General features: G+C 41.3%; 1 protein-coding gene across 3 annotated transcripts in view; it reads right to left on the minus strand.

Moving 5' to 3' along the window:
* The window catches only part of SYNDIG1 (synapse differentiation inducing 1), a 227,334-nt gene extending 210,335 nt beyond the window's left edge, over window positions 1-16,999 (minus strand). The window contains exon 1 of one of the 3 annotated variants that reach the window (XM_075862934.1): window positions 16,456-16,999. The gene's annotated coding sequence lies outside the window, so the exon portion shown is untranslated. The remainder of the gene's footprint in view (window positions 1-16,455) is intronic. The other 2 variants (XM_075862937.1, XM_075862936.1) reach the window with 2 other exon arrangements.
* Window positions 17,000-17,515: the final 516 nt, after the last annotated feature.

The following is a 17,515-nucleotide window of genomic DNA, read 5'->3' on the forward strand; positions in this document are numbered from 1 at the left end:
CACAACTGTACAGTGCTGTGGAAAAAGTTTCAGCTCCTCCATTTTTTCTATTGCTAATTTCTCAGATTTAAATGTTTCAGATCATCCAACTAATTGTAACCCCTTAACTACATGCCACGTACATCTACGTGACAGTCGTTAAGGAGAAGTATCGAGCGGGCTCACAGATTGAGCTCGCTCCATACTTAGCGGGTGGCGGCTCTTGATTACGCCCGTTAACCCCTTAAATGCCGCGGTCAATTATGACTGCAGCATTTAAATCATTAGAATCAGGGGAGCGGCCCCCTCCAAGGGGCCATCAACCCCCCCATGACGGAATGGCAAGGTGTCGTTTGTCATCATGGCAGCCTGGGGGCCTAATGAAGGACCCTAGGTCTGCCATCTTTGTTCTCTTCTGGCAGGACTTCAAAGGAGGCTGTCAATATAGCCATATACTGCAATACATTGGTATTGCAGTATATCATGCAAGCGTTCCAATGATCGCTGCTTCAAGTACTCTAGAGGGACTAATAAAAAACAACACTTTTTTAAAATTTTTTCCCTAAAGCAATGTTAAAAAATATATAAAGGCTAAAATAACTGGAATCGCCGCGTCCGTAAAAGTCCAACATATTTCAATATAGCATTATTTAACCTGCGTAAAAAAATAGTAATTATATATATATATATATATATATATATATATATATATATATATATATATATGTATATATACACCCAAATTGCTGTTTTTTGGTCACTTTGGCTCTCCAAAAATTTTTTAATAGAAAGTGATCAAAATGTTGCATGTATCCCAAAATGGTATCTATAAAAACTACAGCTCGCTCGTGTTCTTAAGGGGTTAATATAAGAAAAAGACAACATGAGTAAACTCAAAATATAGCTTTTAAATGATTATTCTATTTAGTGAGGATAAAGATTTATTCAAAATCTATATCACCCATGTGAAAAAGCTATTGGCCCCTTGAACCTAATAACTGGATGTGCCACCCTTGGAAAACGGATGCCAGAAGACCTAAATTTGAAATCAGTTTTTAATCTTAACACATCAGTTCTAGAGCAAAAAAACACAAGTGTGATTGTAACCATAATTTTGGATTAACACAGAATTTTGTTGCATTTTCTGTCACGTTTCTTGAGTGTTTTTTTTTGGTGCAGCCAGATGTTACATTAAAGTCTATAATTAATTGTATAAAAGCTCTACATACACTGCTTTTTGTTGTTTTTTTTTTGGCGTTTTTGTGGTCAGTGTAGTTTTATTTCAAAATGTAGCATACTCTGGACATGGCGGTTTTTTTCCTGGCATTTTACGCTTCTATATACTGTAGAACTTCAAAAGCACTAGAAAAAAATGCATTTACAGCTGTTACAGTTATTTAATTCAATTTAAACCGCTCGAAAAAAAATCTGTGAGAAGGAAGCCTAAGGCCATGTTCAGACGTGGCAGAATATTTCCGCTGCAAATGGTGCAGATTCGGGGCAATTACGCAACGAATCTGCACCAACATTTGCATATTTGACAGGTAATTCAGACGTTGCAGATATCACAGCGGACGTGCCACAGATTTCAGTTTTTGCATTGCAAAGGCTGAAATCCGCAGTGAAATTCTTCTTCTCCGCAACATAATGAGCCTGCTGCGGAGGGGGAATTCTACACCGCAGCCTAATGTCCGCACAGTTATTTTCCGCAACATCTGAACTAAGTTTCCTAAAAATGTATAGAAACAAATGTAAAAAACGGCTACTGCAGAATTCCACTGCGGACACGTCTGAATGTGTCTCCTTAGGGAACATACAGACGTGGCGGAATTGCTGTTGAATTCCGCTGCAGACAGTCCGCAGTGGAATTCTGCAGCAGCCGTTTTTTTCATTTCTTTCTATACATTTTTAGGAAAGTTAGTTCAGACGTTGCAGATTTTTCCCTCCGCAGCATGCTCATTACATTACGGAGAAGAAGTGGAATTTCACTGCGGATTTCAGCCTTTGCAATGCAAAAACTGAAATCTGTGGCAAGTCCGCTGTGATATCTGCAACGTCTGAATTACCTGTCAAATATGCAAATGTTGATGCAGATTCGTTGTGTAATTGCCCCAAATCTGCACCAACATTTGCAGCGGAAATATTCTGCCACGTCTGAACATGCCCTTAGAGTAACAGATCTGGACTATAGACCCAATGTTAATAAATAGTGAGGTTCACATGTGCAAGGAAAACCCCAAAACAAGAATCTTTTCATAGACACCTGTTTATTCTGCCTGTGATTTACCCCTTAATCTTCTAAAACAGTATTTCCCAAACTGTGAGGTGGACCACGCTAGTGAGGTGCCCCACAGTTGTTGATAAAGGCGCAGCTAGGGAGGCAGTTTTGTCAGAAGTCATTATATATTGCACAGGCCGGTCTCTGACTGCACCAATCTCTGGTTTAGCAATATTACTAACTCCTTTTGTGCTTATTAATACTGGGTTCAGTTGTAAGTCGTATAATAAATTGGGGTCATTGGTGAGGTTGGGGCATCACCATGTTCAGGCTGGGGAGGCCCTAGTAGAAAAAGATTAAGAAGCCCTTACAAACATCAATGGTATAGTTCTACATTCCTCTATATTTATTCGATGGCTTGCACAATATATTTCCACGTAGAAAAATGACGGGGGAATGCCAGGGAGACAAGCAATTACCAGTCTCATTAAAACCATCCAGTGTAAGGGTATGGTTGCATCTTTTAAAAAATACGTTACTGCTACGGAAACCATAAAAAATAATCCAATGAAAATTATGTAAATAAATAATCAATTACCCATGCTTGACATCTTCATGGTAAATGTGACACGTGACCCCGGGCGAATGCATGTAGCAATAAGTATGCCTTTGAAGCCCTGCTGTTTGATGCTCAAATGAAAAAGAATGTATTAATTTTACTGAGTATATCTTTTCATTTGCATGACTCTCTCCATATTAAATCGACTTATCATGTCTGGGCTGGTGTCTTTCCAATAAACTGAAGTAATACAACTGATAACAAAAATCGCCATGTCCATGTAAATTCTAATAGAGTTATGAGAGAATTACAAGTATGCTTTAGGATGAGGGTGGATTATTACATTTCTTCTTAATGTCTTAAGCTACGTGTTAATCATTAGTCTAGTCTACACGCACAAAAATATCAACAATAAAACTAAAGTTTATTGTGGATCAAAATTGACTGTGCTTAGATAAAAATCATCCTTAGTGGTATCAGTAAATGTAAATGTCGCTCGTCTGACATTTACATTAACAACACTACGAAACTAACTTTTATTCGAATATGGTTGCAAACGTAAGTGGCATGCTGCCTAATAACCTGTTCTGGTACGTTGGCAGTCTGTAAGGCCTCATGTTAGGGGTTTCATCACAATTGTATGTTTGTTAACAGTATTGAAAAAGCTGATAGATAGGGGTTTCATCTCTGTGACACTCATAGCGAGAGAATGGGGGTCTTCTGATCCCACGCTGAGTACTCCAGAGAGGAGGAGATGAGGGGAAAAAGTGGCCACGCATGCTGCTCCTTCCATTGCAGTTTATGGGAGTTGCGAAACGATCAGTTATTTCCGTGTTCTCCGATAGATGGGAATCCAAAAACCTGTCAGACATTTATGGAATATACTGTCGATATGCTATTGATATCTCAGATGGGAATACTCCATTCAGTTTTATTGTGACCCTTGGAAATGGTACAATCTTACAATGTGGCACTCGGACCAGAAAAGATTGTGCACCCCTGTGCTCTAGTATACATTATTTTACAATGAAAGTCAATGGCAGATGTATGATACTGTATTGTCATATAATTGAAAAAAAACAAACGTATGCCTCAACTATATTCCCTAAATGTAAATGTGAATGGAGGTCTACCTAACTAACATTAAATAAACAGATTGCAACTTCTTATTGATAGTGTTAAACTGATACAGATATAAAGCTATGCCCTACCCCAACTTAGAACCGCAAGATATTCGACTTTTCATTTTTTGAAAAATTTAGAATTCTATATTTAATTTTTTTACATGTTTCTGGGTATTAAAGGCATCCACTGTTTTCATACTGGTCTAAACAGTAATTACATCGATATATTCTGTAGGCTTGGTCAGGTCTCCTATGCTACCCTATCTAAGGCCAGCAAAGGACAGAACGGGAGCTGCTGAGCTAGGAGGTATATAATTTCCTAGGATTTGATTCAGTATTTGCATGTTAAAAGCTGTTCAAATGCTGCCATCACCCAAAGCGAATACCAGCTTCCCCCGCCCACACAGTGATTGACAGCTCCCCATGTCTACAGACACATACAGGATAAGTTGTCAAGCCGCCTTAAAAATCCTTCTGTGCAGGCCATAGGAAGTACATAAGAGTATCTTTAACATACTTCAAAAACCTTCTTCAGTGTTATCTATAAAGTCCTGAACTCCTAAAATGTTCATTTTAATATCAGACAGGGAAACTTTAAAAAAAGAATACAGCCATTCTGACTTGTATTTTTAAAGTAAGTCATCAGGTCTAAGATATATTTAATATTGTATGTAATTTGTTGTTTGGAGAACTAAAAAAAAAAAAACATCAATTTTTTTTTAGTTATAATTACATTTTTTGCTCATTCCTATAAAAAAAGATCTGCATAAAAACAATTGGATGGAAAATCATTCATTTAATAGCCCCGAATCTTTAGCATTTTTATTCATAGTATGAATAAATACTCAATATTTCCCTCCACCTCAGCCCCTCCACACAAGCAGTACCCAATGCAGGGTCACCCTACCACGTATCTGTAGTATGGCTCGCTGGCTCCTGCCGAATCTGTATTAGGGCATGACCACACATGGCGGAATTCCTCCGCAACTGTCCGCATCAATGCCGCACCTAATCCGGGTTGCGGATTACGGCTGCGGATCTGCACAAAATGTGCAGTAAATTGATGCGGACTAGCTGCTGCGGACTGCGGGAAAAGTGCTTCCCTTCTCCCTATCAGTGCAGGATAGAGAGAAGGGACAGCACTTTCCCTAGTGATAGTAAAAGAAATTCATACTTACCGCCCGTTGTCTTTATGACGCGTCCCTCCTTCGGCATCCAGCCCGACCTCCCTGGATGACGCGCCAGTCCATGTGACCGCTGCAGCCTGTGCTTGGCCTGTGATTGGCTGCAGCCGTCACTTACACTGAAACGTCATCCTGGGAGGCCGGACTGGAGACAGAAACAGGGAGTTCTCGGTAAGTAGGAACTTCATTTTTTTTTACAGATACATCTATATTGGGATCGGTAGTCACTGTCCCGGGTGCAGAAACAGTTACTGCCGATCGCTTAACTCTTTCAGCACCCTGGACAGTGACTATTTACAGACGTCTCCTAGCAACGCTCCCGTCATTACGGGAGCCCCATTGACTTCCTCAGTCTGGCTGTAGACCTAGAAATACATAGGTCCAGCCAGAATGAAGAAATGTCAAGTTAAAAAAGCAAGACGCATCCGCAGCACACATGACATGTGCATGACAGCTGCGGACTTCATTGCGGAACTTTGAATCTCCATTGAAGTCAATGGAGAAATTCCGCCATGAGTCCGCCACTGCTCCGCAACAGACAGAGCATGCTGCGGACACCACATTCCGCTCCGCAGCCTATGCTCCGCAGCGGAATTGTACGCATCGTGTAAACGAACACTGCTAATTTAAAGTGAAAGTCAATGGAGAAACGGCTCCGCTGCGGATTAACGCTGCGGAGTGTCCGCAGCGGAATTTAAGTGGAATTCCGCCATGTGTGAACCCGCCCTTAAAGGAGACCAGATCTGCAATACACCGCAAAAAAAGACACCTCCCAGGGGCAAGACTTCCAGGACATATTGTCAAAGGATGTTGGTCCTTATTTCACAAATAAATAGTCTCCAAACAAAACGGGTTTCAAGGATCTAGTAGCCCTTTTTCAAGTACATGAGACCTATATAGCACCTATTTGTTCTATTTTTTTTCCTTCTACACAAAGTACTGTTCCCTTTCGAATGTACTAAAGCAGTGCTTATTAATCTTTCTTTACTGGCGCCTCATCGGCTAGAACATGGTGTGCAGGCCTCACCATTCGTTGTAGTCTATTTTATCTTAAAATGTGTCTCAGTACCCAGAATAACATTAAAATAAGCACAAAAGGAGTCAGATATGTGTCTAAATCAGAGATTGGTGAAACCATAGACAGGCCTGTGCAATATATGATCCCTTCTGTCAAAACTGCCTCCCCAGCTGCGCCTCACCAACAACTGGGAAGTGCCTCATCAGTGAGGGCCGTCTCATAGTTTAATAAGCACTGTACTAATAGTAAATGCCGGTCATATCCCGTACCACCTGAAACAGTATCAGCAGTTCAGACACAGTCGTCCAATAGGTTGTTCAAAAAATTTAAAGGCAGAGCGTTGTGTTTTTTTTTATCCAGAATCCCCCGCTCCCCCCCCCCAATGGGAGGACTTGAAAATTGTAAATTAAATTAAATTCATATTTGCCTTTGTCAATTTCATTTTTCAGCTCTTTGATGACAGAGTGCCAGATCCGTCGCACGACAGACACTAATAACGGCTGACGTACTCGATAAACTTATTATGTGGTCCGCCAGATTCGGTTGTTGTGTCCGTAATTTTACTGGAAAAACAGCACTGCATGCTGGGCTATTTTTTTTACGTCAAATGTGATGAATGCTACGAGGGATATAGATGTGAACAGAAAATTACTTCTCCTGTTATAGAAAAGTTTTTACAAAGTTTTTGTAGCAAAGATATTGAGGGTAATAGGTAAACTGTGAATTCCAAATAATAAAATATCAAAGCAATGGAAAACATATAAAATTATCATATTCTGATAATACAAAACGGTTATAAGAAAACAGACATGATTCACCCTCTCTTCTTCTTTCAATCACTACTTCACTGCTCTTGTTAAAAGAGGCATTAAAGAGGAACCGCAATCAAAGCTTATATGAACATCAGAACAACATTTCCCTACAGCAACACCAGAGGGGAAATGAGGTATTACATGGTGTCCATCAAAATTAATGACCCTCCAAAGACAGGGACGCTCTTTGTAGCTTCTCTCTTTTCCAGATAATTAATTGAGATTTCAAATGAGGGAGCCCACCTTTAATAATTCTCCCGTTACTAGTGGGATACACCAGGGGTTAGTACTGGGCCCCATTCTGTTTAAGATATTTATTAATGACTTTAGAGAGGGATTTCACAGGAAAATTAAAATTTTTGATGATAATAAACTGTGTAAAGTAATTAACACAAAGGAGTATAGTATTCTATTACACATGGAGCTAGATAAGTTGGAGGCTTGGGCAAAGAAGGTTTAAACCTCAAATGAGGTCTAAACACTGGTAATTGTAAGGTTATGCACTTGGGAAGGGAAAATACAGGTCACCATTACTAAATGTAATCAAAATGAAGGTTGTTTAGTTTAAAAAAAAAAAAAAAAAAAGACGGCTTAGGGGTGACCTTATAACTATGTATAAATATATGAAAGGTCAATAGAGAGATTTTGATCATGATCTGTTTATACCCAGGACTGTAACTATAAGGCGGAAACCACTGCAAAAAAGTCCGAAATCGCCTCTTAGGCTGGATTCACACGAGCGTTGCGTTTTTGCGCGCGTAAAAAACGCGACGTTTTGCATGCGTTGTTGTTGCCTGTGTCATGCGTTATGGCTGCATGGCTGCGTTTTTTACGCGCGTATGCAATGCGTTTTTCACGCGTGTAAATAAAACGCAGCGTGGAGTAATGGAGAGGGCAGCCTACAAAAGCACCCTTCTCAAACACCTGCTGGATGTGAGCACATGTTCTCATCCTTTTTGCACCTTGCAAAATATTTTGGGGAGTTTATTGTGTTTCTTGCCTTGTTGACGTCTAAAAGCCAAATTATGGCGCCGACTCCGCTGGGCCGTGTGCTGCTATGCTGGATGGTTTCTCAGCGATTTTGGGAGCGCGGATGGAGAAGTCGTTGCTGTTTCGAACTAAACCGCAAAAGATCAACTAAGATCTCAAGAATGACATGCAACTACCTTGGGCCACGGGCAGCATGTTGCAACGTTACCTTGGGACATGTTTGGGAAAGCATGTTACAATACATATATCGAGAGAAACACAGAAACTTTGGTTGCTCCACAAAACCACACTTTATTGGGTAATGGGGCCAAAAAAAAAGCCTAAAACAAAGGACAACAAAACAACAAACAAACGCACCAACATGATGCACAATGTGGAAACCTTGGCCCAAATAAGGACGAAATTAGGCAGCAAAACTGTGCGGCGTCACCGGCACTACAACTCCTGATAATGGTGGGGTGGGGAGTTGTAGCTGTCCATTTCAGCACCACTATGCTGCGCATGGCCCTGCCGAGGATGTTCCTCAACAGCATAGTGGTGCTGATGCTGCGTGTGGTAGCCTACATGTGGACCGTGTGGAACGTTTACCATGGGTCCGCTGTAGGCTGGAACAGGCCAGTTCCGCATTGGCGCTGGACCAGGTGACATGCGGGCCGGCAATGGGCATTGGAAGTTTGTCCGGGCCAAGGGGGGGTAGCCTGAGAAGGGACAGGTGCATTGCACGGCACCGCTGTCTCCGCCAATACACGCCAATGCTCCATTGCCTGGAAGTTCTGGCGTGGGTTGTTCGGAGGTGTGGCCGCGTCGATGAGGCTGAGGATCGTGCCTTGGAGGCGCACCATACAGTCAGTGGGTACTCGCCGGAGAAGCGGGGCAATGCTTCGGCCAAAAGCGTCACAGCCGTCCTCGTCGCCACAGCGACACAGGTACTCAAGTACCCAGGAGTCCACTTGGGCAGCTGCGGATCCGATCTGCCTGCGCCTGCCTGCTGCGGTGGTTTCAGCCGGAACGTCACGAGGCACCTGGGGTTGGCCAGACGCCTGTGGGGCAGGTTCTGGTGCTGTCGTCTCAGGGGTTAAGGGCAGCACAGGATTTTCTTCTGGTGGCGCCTGCGCCTCCTCATGGGCAGGCTCCTCTTATGTGTCCAGAAGATTGTCACTGCATCTGTAATCAAAAATGTTCACGTCTTCGTAACATTGCCGCAAGGGACAAACCATCAATTATGGGGGCATGACATGTGAACACAGACATGTTTTCAAGGCACAGTCATTACTTACGGCCGCATTTCCATAATGTCCTTCAGGAACATTAGCTGCTGAGTGTAAATGTATCGCCTCTTTTTTGTGGCCCCATCACCACTGCGGCCTCTAGCGCCATTTTCACGGCGGAATTGATCCCGGCAGCTTCTCCACCGGGTTTTTATATCATCAACTGTAGAATGGAACAAAACAACAAAATGCTACTGTCACCAGGTGCCATACCCGAAATATGCACTTGTTGTAAACGTTGCCATTCCCTTACACACCAATATACATGATCTACAAGCTGACTGATGCTGGGACACAGCCGTAACGTTGGCCATTGGGAACATGTTAACACAAGGATACACTACAGCATGTGGGTTTTACAGGGCATAGATAAACCAATGTACTTACCAATGCTCTTGCGGTCTCGTGTGTTGCCTTTAGCCCACTCGTCACTGAAGAGGGTCTGCGCGACCTCATCCCACGTGACCTCCTTGCCCCTGCGGTCGTGGTAGGCCTCCGCACACGTGTCCCACAACAGTGGCCTCTCCTGGATCAGGCAGATCATCTTCTCCACATCACACGCATGAGGCATTGCAGCAGATGTCGGTGGGAAAATGAAGCATGTGCCCAACAAGTGAAAATCCACATCCTGGTTGCTGCTTGTTTGGACCTGTTGTCTCAACTCATTTACATAGAGTTAACAAGTGTTGCATGAAAAACGCTGTGCGTACGGAAGTGCTTCCGTGTGGCATGCGTTGTTTTCACGCACCCATTGACTTCAATGGGTGCGTGATGCGTGAAAAACGCACAAAGAACGGACATGTCGTGACTTTTGCGCAAGGGACCAACGATGCGTAAAAATCACGCACATGTCTGCATGGCCCCATAGACTAATATAGGTTGCACGCGCGTATATCCCGTTCGTCTGAATAAAGCCTTATTGATATCAATGGGAGACGGAGGCGTTTTTTTCACGCGAGCTGAAAAAAATGCTCGCGGGACAAAGAAGCAACATTCGGGCGTTTCCAGACCGAATTTTGAGGCATATTTTTCTGCCTGCAAAAAACTCTGTGTGAAAAGGGCCTAACAACGGCACCCTCTAAATCAAGAGGAAAGAAGGTTTTTACACCAACATACAGTGAAGGAAATAAGTATTTGATCCCTTGCTGATTTTGTAAGTTTGCAAACTGTCAAAGACATGAACAGTCTAGAATTTTTAGACTAGGTTAATTTTACCAGTGAGAGATAGATTATATAAAATTATATATATTTATTTGCATTGTGCACAGAGAAATAATTATTTTATCCCTTTGGCAAACAAGACTTAATACTTGGTGGCAAAACCCTTGTTGGCAAGCACAGCAGTCAGACGGTTTTTGTAGTTGATGATGAGGTTTGCACACATGTTAGATGGAATTTTGGCCCACTCCTCTTTGCAGATCATCTGTAAATCATTAAGATTTCGAGGCTGTCGCTTGGCAACTCGGATCTTCAGCTCCCTCCATAAGTTTTCGATGGGATTAAGGTCTGGATACTGGCTAGGCCACTCCATGACCTTAATGTGCTCCTTTTTGAGCCACTCCTTTGTTGCCTTGGCTGTAAGTTTCGGGTCATTGTCGTGCTGGAAGACCCAGCCACGAGCCATTTTTAATGTCCTGGTGGAGGGAAGGAGGTTGTCACTCAGGATTTGACGGTACATGGCTCCATCCATTCTCCCATTGATGCGGTGAAGTAGTCCTGTGCCCTTAGCAGAGAAACACCCCCAAAACATAATGTTTCCACCTCCATGCTTGACAGTGGGGACGGTGTTCTTTGGGTCATAGGCAGCATTTCTCTTCCTCCAAACACGGCGAGTTGAGTTAATGCCAAAGAGCTCAATTTTAGTCTCATCTGACCACAGCACCTTCTCCCAATCACTCTCAGAATCATCCAGATGTTCATTTGCAAACTTCAGACGGGCCTGTACATGTGCTTTCTTGAGCAGGGGGACCTTGCGGGCACTGCAGGATTTTAATCCATTACGTCGTAATGTGTTACCAATGGTTTTCTTGGTGACTGTGGTCCCAGCTGCCTTGAGATCATTAACAAGTTCCCCCCGTGTAGTTTTCGGCTGAGCTCTCACCTTCCTCAGGATCAAGGATACCCCACGAGGTGAGATTTTGCATGGAGCCCCAGATCGATGTCGATTGACAGTCATTTTGTATGTCTTCCATTTTCTTACTATTGCACCAACAGTTGTCTCCTTCTCACCCAGCGTCTTACTTATGGTTTTGTAGCCCATTCCAGCCTTGTGCAGGTCTATGATCTTGTCCCTGACATCCTTAGAAAGCTCTTTGGTCTTGCCCATGTTGTAGAGGTTAGAGTCAGACTGATTAATTGAGTCTGTGGACAGGAGTCTTTTATACAGGTGACCATTTAAGACAGCTGTCTTAAATGCAGGCACCAAGTTGATTTGGAGCGTGTAACTGGTCTGGAGGAGGCTGAACTCTTAATGGTTGGTAGGGGATCAAATACTTATTTCTCTGTGCACAATGCAAATAAATATATATAATTTTGACAATGTGATTTTCTTTTTTTTTTTTTTTATATAATCTATCTCTCACTGGTAAAATTAACCTAGCCTAAAAATACTAGACTGTTCATGTCTTTGACAGTGGGCAAACTTACAAAATCAGGAAGGGATCAAATACTTATTTCCTTCACTGTAGAAGGGGATACTTTACTGTAAGTGCAGTGAGACTATGGAAATCTCTGCCAGAGGAAGTTCTTTCTTGAGTATACTACAAGCTAATTATTCTGATTGCCTTATTGGAGTCGGGACGGAATTTTTTTTCCTAAGATGAGGAAAAATGTATTTTGCCTCATAGGAGTTTTTGCCTTCCTCTGGATCTACATTGCAGGTTAATAGGCTGAACTGGATGGACTTACTATATGTCTTTTTTCAACCTCAAATACTATTATATATGATGCTCTAATAAGGGATTTGAAAATAGATTTTCTTAACCAAACAATCCCTTTAACTATAGACCACAGATTTCAGACTACGGTACTTTGACCCTTAGTGGTGCTCATTATGTCTCTATCCCTTTTACACATGTAACTGCTCAATGTTATTTTACATTTAAATTCAAAAATACATAAGTCCATCCAGAAAACTTATGGAAATATGTTGCAGCATAATCTTCAGCTCTCTATACAAATAAAACCATTAAAATAGGATGTGAAAATGTTAGTTTTTTTGTTTTTTTTTAGTAAATTCTATGGCTCGGTGCTATAGTTTGGATTAAAGTGAATGTCTCATGTATTTAATTTTTAGTTTAGTTTTGAGATTCATTCATTCAAACTTCCCTGGGGGTGGCCATATTGGAAACACACACATTCTGCCTGCATTGTTTTCATAGAGAGTTCAGCAGGGATTCTGTGCTTTATGCCAGCTGCAATGAATGGGAATGAACGGTAATAAAAGTTTCAATACACGGATACAGTCTCCAGGATGGGGGTGCCGCCCTCTCCCAGAGAAAAATTTGTGAAAGCCCAAACTTCAACAATATGTTAATTTCTGATGATTCCCTTTAAATGCTGTGAGTAAAGAGTAACATCTGAAGTATATAAACCATTGTCTGCTGTGCTGTTTGCCTTTGGAAATGTTTTGTCATACATGACTAAATACATTTGGAGACAACCTTTTAATACTTACTTAAACCATTTTAAAGGAAATAACTAGAGTCGTGCTCTGGCAGAAATCCCTGTAATGGGTTTTTTGTACACTAGTGTAGAATTTACCAGAAATATACAACCTTATAAAATCCAGACAATCTGTGGAGAAGAAATATCGAATAGCACTGTATTCTAAGCAAAATTTTGTAATCTGTCATGATAGATATCTTTAAATAAGGATTTTTAATAGCACTAAGTTTTAATAACGTTAAGTTAATAGAGGCAAAAGGAAGTTTGTCTTTCTTGGTTGATCGCAAGTTGTGAAGTCGTTCCTGTCACTCTTGGAAAATCAGCAGAGCGGGACGTGCTGCTTTATATACCGCTCATGTGCAAGCTTCAGAGGGGAAGCATTCAGTAGGTGCTATTCAATACACAGATATTTTTAAGGTTTGTTATGCATGATGCCTTCATTTAAAATAATATAGTTATTTCATCCAGTTTTTCTACATCATCAGAGGGTTATCCACTTTTTGTTTGATATGCAGAACCCAGGGTGTCCCACTGCTAGGATCCACAGCGATCAGTTGTAATCTCTAGGGGGAACCAGCAGCAAGTGTACATTTCCCATGCAGTGCCACCACAGGACAAATTAAGCATTACACAATGCCTAAAGAAATCCATAGCCTACCTGTGTTATGCTTGGATGTGCCAGGGCTTTTAAAGCAAGAAATGCTCTTTGTAACCGCTCTCCACTCTGGCTAATAATAGTTAAATTAACTCAGAATTTGTTAGGATATTTGAAAATGGCTTTGTATACCAGATATCCCTTATTATTATTCATTTTAATGCTCCATCATATCCAGAGTGCTGTTCATATAAAGTACACAACATGCGAAAATAAATATAAGTACAATACACCTGAACTTCGTGAATGACAGACTGGTAGAGAAGGAGAGGTGACCCTATTAGAAACAGCTAACAATCTACGAGGAAAAGGGGAACGAGACGGTAGACTGGAGTGCAAGCTGTTTATCCGGTAGTGTAGTGATGGCAGGGTTTTTGAAGATTGTAAGAGTTTTTAGGTTGCTTTTGAAGGTTTCGATGGTGGGAGAGAGTCTGATGTGTTGGGGTAGAGAATATGGGGGATGTACAGGAGAAATGTTGGAGAAAATCATTAATATTTTAAACTGAATTTGCTGGGCAATGGGTAGCCAGTGAAGGGATCGGCAGAGGGAGAGGCAGACGTGGAATGAGTGGAGAGGTAGATAAATCAGGCAGCAGAGTTGAGGTTGGATTGGAGGGGTGCAAGAGTTTTAGATGGCTATAGGGGTTGCAACGGACCCAACAGCGACCGGGCCCCTAATCCTCGCGAGATCACGCTTGCTGTCATTAAGTCCCACACAAACGTTACCGAAGTGTCGGGATTGTGAATAAACAATGTGTACTGGCTGAAAGCGATGTCTATTCACTGTCAGGACACTTCAGTAACGTTAATGTGTGAGTAAGTGACTGCACACACTGATCTAGCAAGATCACTATGTGCTGAGTAAATGAATGGAGAGAAGTGTATGACGCTGATTAGTCACTGATTGGTCAGCGTCATACACTCCTCTGTACAACGCCCACTTGGTCAAAAAGTAAAAACACGCCCAGTTGGGCATTAAGAAAGTCATTAGCATAAATCTAAAATAGGCCATAACTTGGTGAAAATTGATAGTTTTTCTAAATAAAAACCACTGCTGTTATCTACATTACAGCGCCAATCACATTATGTACAAGATAGGGCACTTATAATGTGGTGACAGAGCCTCTTTAAGGTTGAGGAAAGTATTAAATCAAGAAATGTTTTTGAGGTGGAGGCAGCATCAAGAGGTGGTAAGGTCTTAGATGTGCGTTTTGAAAAGGTTATCCTGGACTTGTGAGACTGGGAAAAGTGTGGAGACGTTAAATAATTGATAGTTCTGGTAAGGGGATTGAGTGAGTTTGGGGAAAAATATGAATTCTCTTTTCTTCATGCTGAGTTTTAGAAATTTGGAGGAAAAAAGGAGGGAGATTTGAGAAAGAACTATGAACATTTAATTTTTCTTTTATTCAGAAAATAATGGTGGCCATGGAGTGCCTTTAAATTGTTGATTACATCATAACTAGCTTTCCCACAAGAAAGAGTCATACATGGCTGTCATAACCCAAAACATTGTGGCAGGTTTGTCTTTCTAGTAAATGATGGAGTGAATGGATTTTGTTACAATGATTTCCCCCGGGAACATGGGAAGATTGTCGACATTCTCCAAGAAATAGGGTAACAGGCAATTATGCAAAAGAACAATGTGCCTTTGTACATGCCTCTTTTTATGTATAATAAAGATATATTGTAGAAATCCCACCCCACAGATCAGAACTCACATTAACATTTTCATAAACCCTCTGAAAACATGCAATATGTTGGAAGCTTAAACCATTGTTATAGCAGCACTCACAAAATACAGAAGGAATTTCTATACTATTATATATGTTTTATATATTTTCCTATCTTTAAAAATATTACTGATATTATAATATACTCTTTGTATTGTTACCAGAGTTAGTAAACAGTTTACATGTCATAATGTAAGGAATAAAGTGCACAGTCTATTTATAGAGAATCCATAAATGTTATTCATACAGCACCGTCATATGCTGTACAATGTTACAAAACATAAAAGAGAACACAAAAATAGAACAAAAAACAAACATTTAATAGTACAATTATCAAAGCAAAATTACTTCCGAAATGCAACAGGAGTAATCCTTGCCCATTGGAGCTTAAAATCTAAAAAAGTAAAGAAGAAATGTACAAAACTTTACTATTAGTCATTACTGTATATGACACTATAATCCAGCTCATTGTAACCTGCTGTGCAAGGAAGGATTTCTTAGGTTGAGTATTACACTTCGGAGAAAGCACATCACAGCCCAACAATTAAGAAGGTACAAAATGCAGCAGAAAATTTAAATCGGTTAAAAGGAGCTTCATTTCGGGGAGCCATTCTGACACCTGCACCATCCCTGCAGTAACTAAGTCTACAGGTGCACATTGGATTATCCACTGTTACATTATTCAAAAACTACTTTCCAAAAAAATAAAAAAATCATTCACAATACAGCTGAATTATATATTGACATATTTTTGATCCTTCAATAATGTTCATTTCCCAACTGTAACATAAAAGTTTTCCTATGGGTATAATAAAAAAAATGTTCTGTAATAGTTACTGTATATTACTATATATAATGACTCAACCACAATCCAAAGATCTATTATTGTAATAAGTAACCATGTATGTAAAATAATAATAGATGCCAATGAAAGCCAAGTAGTAACACCCTTATGCAGTGATGTTGTTTACAACCTGCAATAGTCACATAGAGGGAATCCTGAGTGGTCACAGACATTGATCCACAGTCCTCTAGCTACTAGCTGCCTGGCATTACATTCCCCTGCACAGATGCAGCCAGCATATTAACTTCTCTCTAATAAACAACCTATGTGCTGCATTGTCAATAGCATGAAGCCCTGATCCATCACAAGTAGACTGCAGCATACAGGTACAATGGGGCATACAGTGCCCCAGCAATTGTCACAGTGCAAGTAAATGTCTCAATGGCCACTCAATAAAAGGGACCTTACCTTAGCAAGGTGAAGCACCTCCGAGCAGTGATAAAAGTTCTGCTAATTGTGGACTAGCTGCTCCATCCGATCCATGGAAGTGATGTGAGTCAGTCTTAGACTTGTTGGTCGAGGATGCGGCAATCAGCCCAAATGCACAGGAACGATCAGTAATGATCAGCAATGATCAGCAGTGGACCCCAATGCACAGCAGCTAACGAGAGCTGGGGATGAACCTGAACTGGCTAGAGGTGGGAGGGGAGAGGTCCATACACACCAAAAAGAAGGCTTTGCAGATCCTTCACTGCGAACTGCAATGAATGGGATAGGGATATACAAGGTGGATGGGGCCAACTTTTCTACTGCAGCAGCCTGCTTGACTGTTTAATACATTTGCATCTTTTCATAAAGCTCAGCAGAGGGAGGAAGAAATAAATGTGTAGAATGAGGGAGAGGCTGGATGAGGTGGGAGATAAGGGCAGCAGCCACTGCTAGGCTGACAGTAATTTACAGCCTCTGCACAGAAGAGGTAGACAGACATGGAGGGAGGAGGATCCTTCTTGGTCCTAAAGGGAGCTGGTCTGCAACTGATCTCATTCGCCTGCTCTTTGTGAAAGAGAATGGGAGATATTTCACCCTTGGATACAGTGATCTCTGTCATAAGTGTTTTATGCCACTGCATTATGTATAGTCTACAGTATGTGGCCCCTGCTGCCAGTGATCAGGAGGAGATTCCACAGTCACTGCACGTTCCACCTTTAATGTTGCTGTCCTGCAAATAAATTCATCAGAGCAGGAGGAATCATCCCCATGTATATAGTGTGCAGGGCGCAATAGAGAAGGTGCACATTGTGAGAGGTGAATGTATTGTCAGGGTGACTTGTTCTGCTGCTGTCATTTCTCCAGTGCACTTTACAGCATATAAGAGGCCACTTAAAATAGTTGTCATTGTCCTTATCTGGGATGAGATAAATACTGTCTTGACTGCTCATTTCCAATCATATTATCTGGGGAATGAGAATTTGTATTCTAAGGTGGGCAGTTTGCCATCTGTCTGAATTTTTATCAGAGGTGTCTGGGC

The sequence above is a fragment of the Rhinoderma darwinii genome, chromosome 4 (assembly GCF_050947455.1).
Source record: "Rhinoderma darwinii isolate aRhiDar2 chromosome 4, aRhiDar2.hap1, whole genome shotgun sequence".
Classification (NCBI taxonomy): domain Eukaryota; kingdom Metazoa; phylum Chordata; class Amphibia; order Anura; family Rhinodermatidae; genus Rhinoderma; species Rhinoderma darwinii.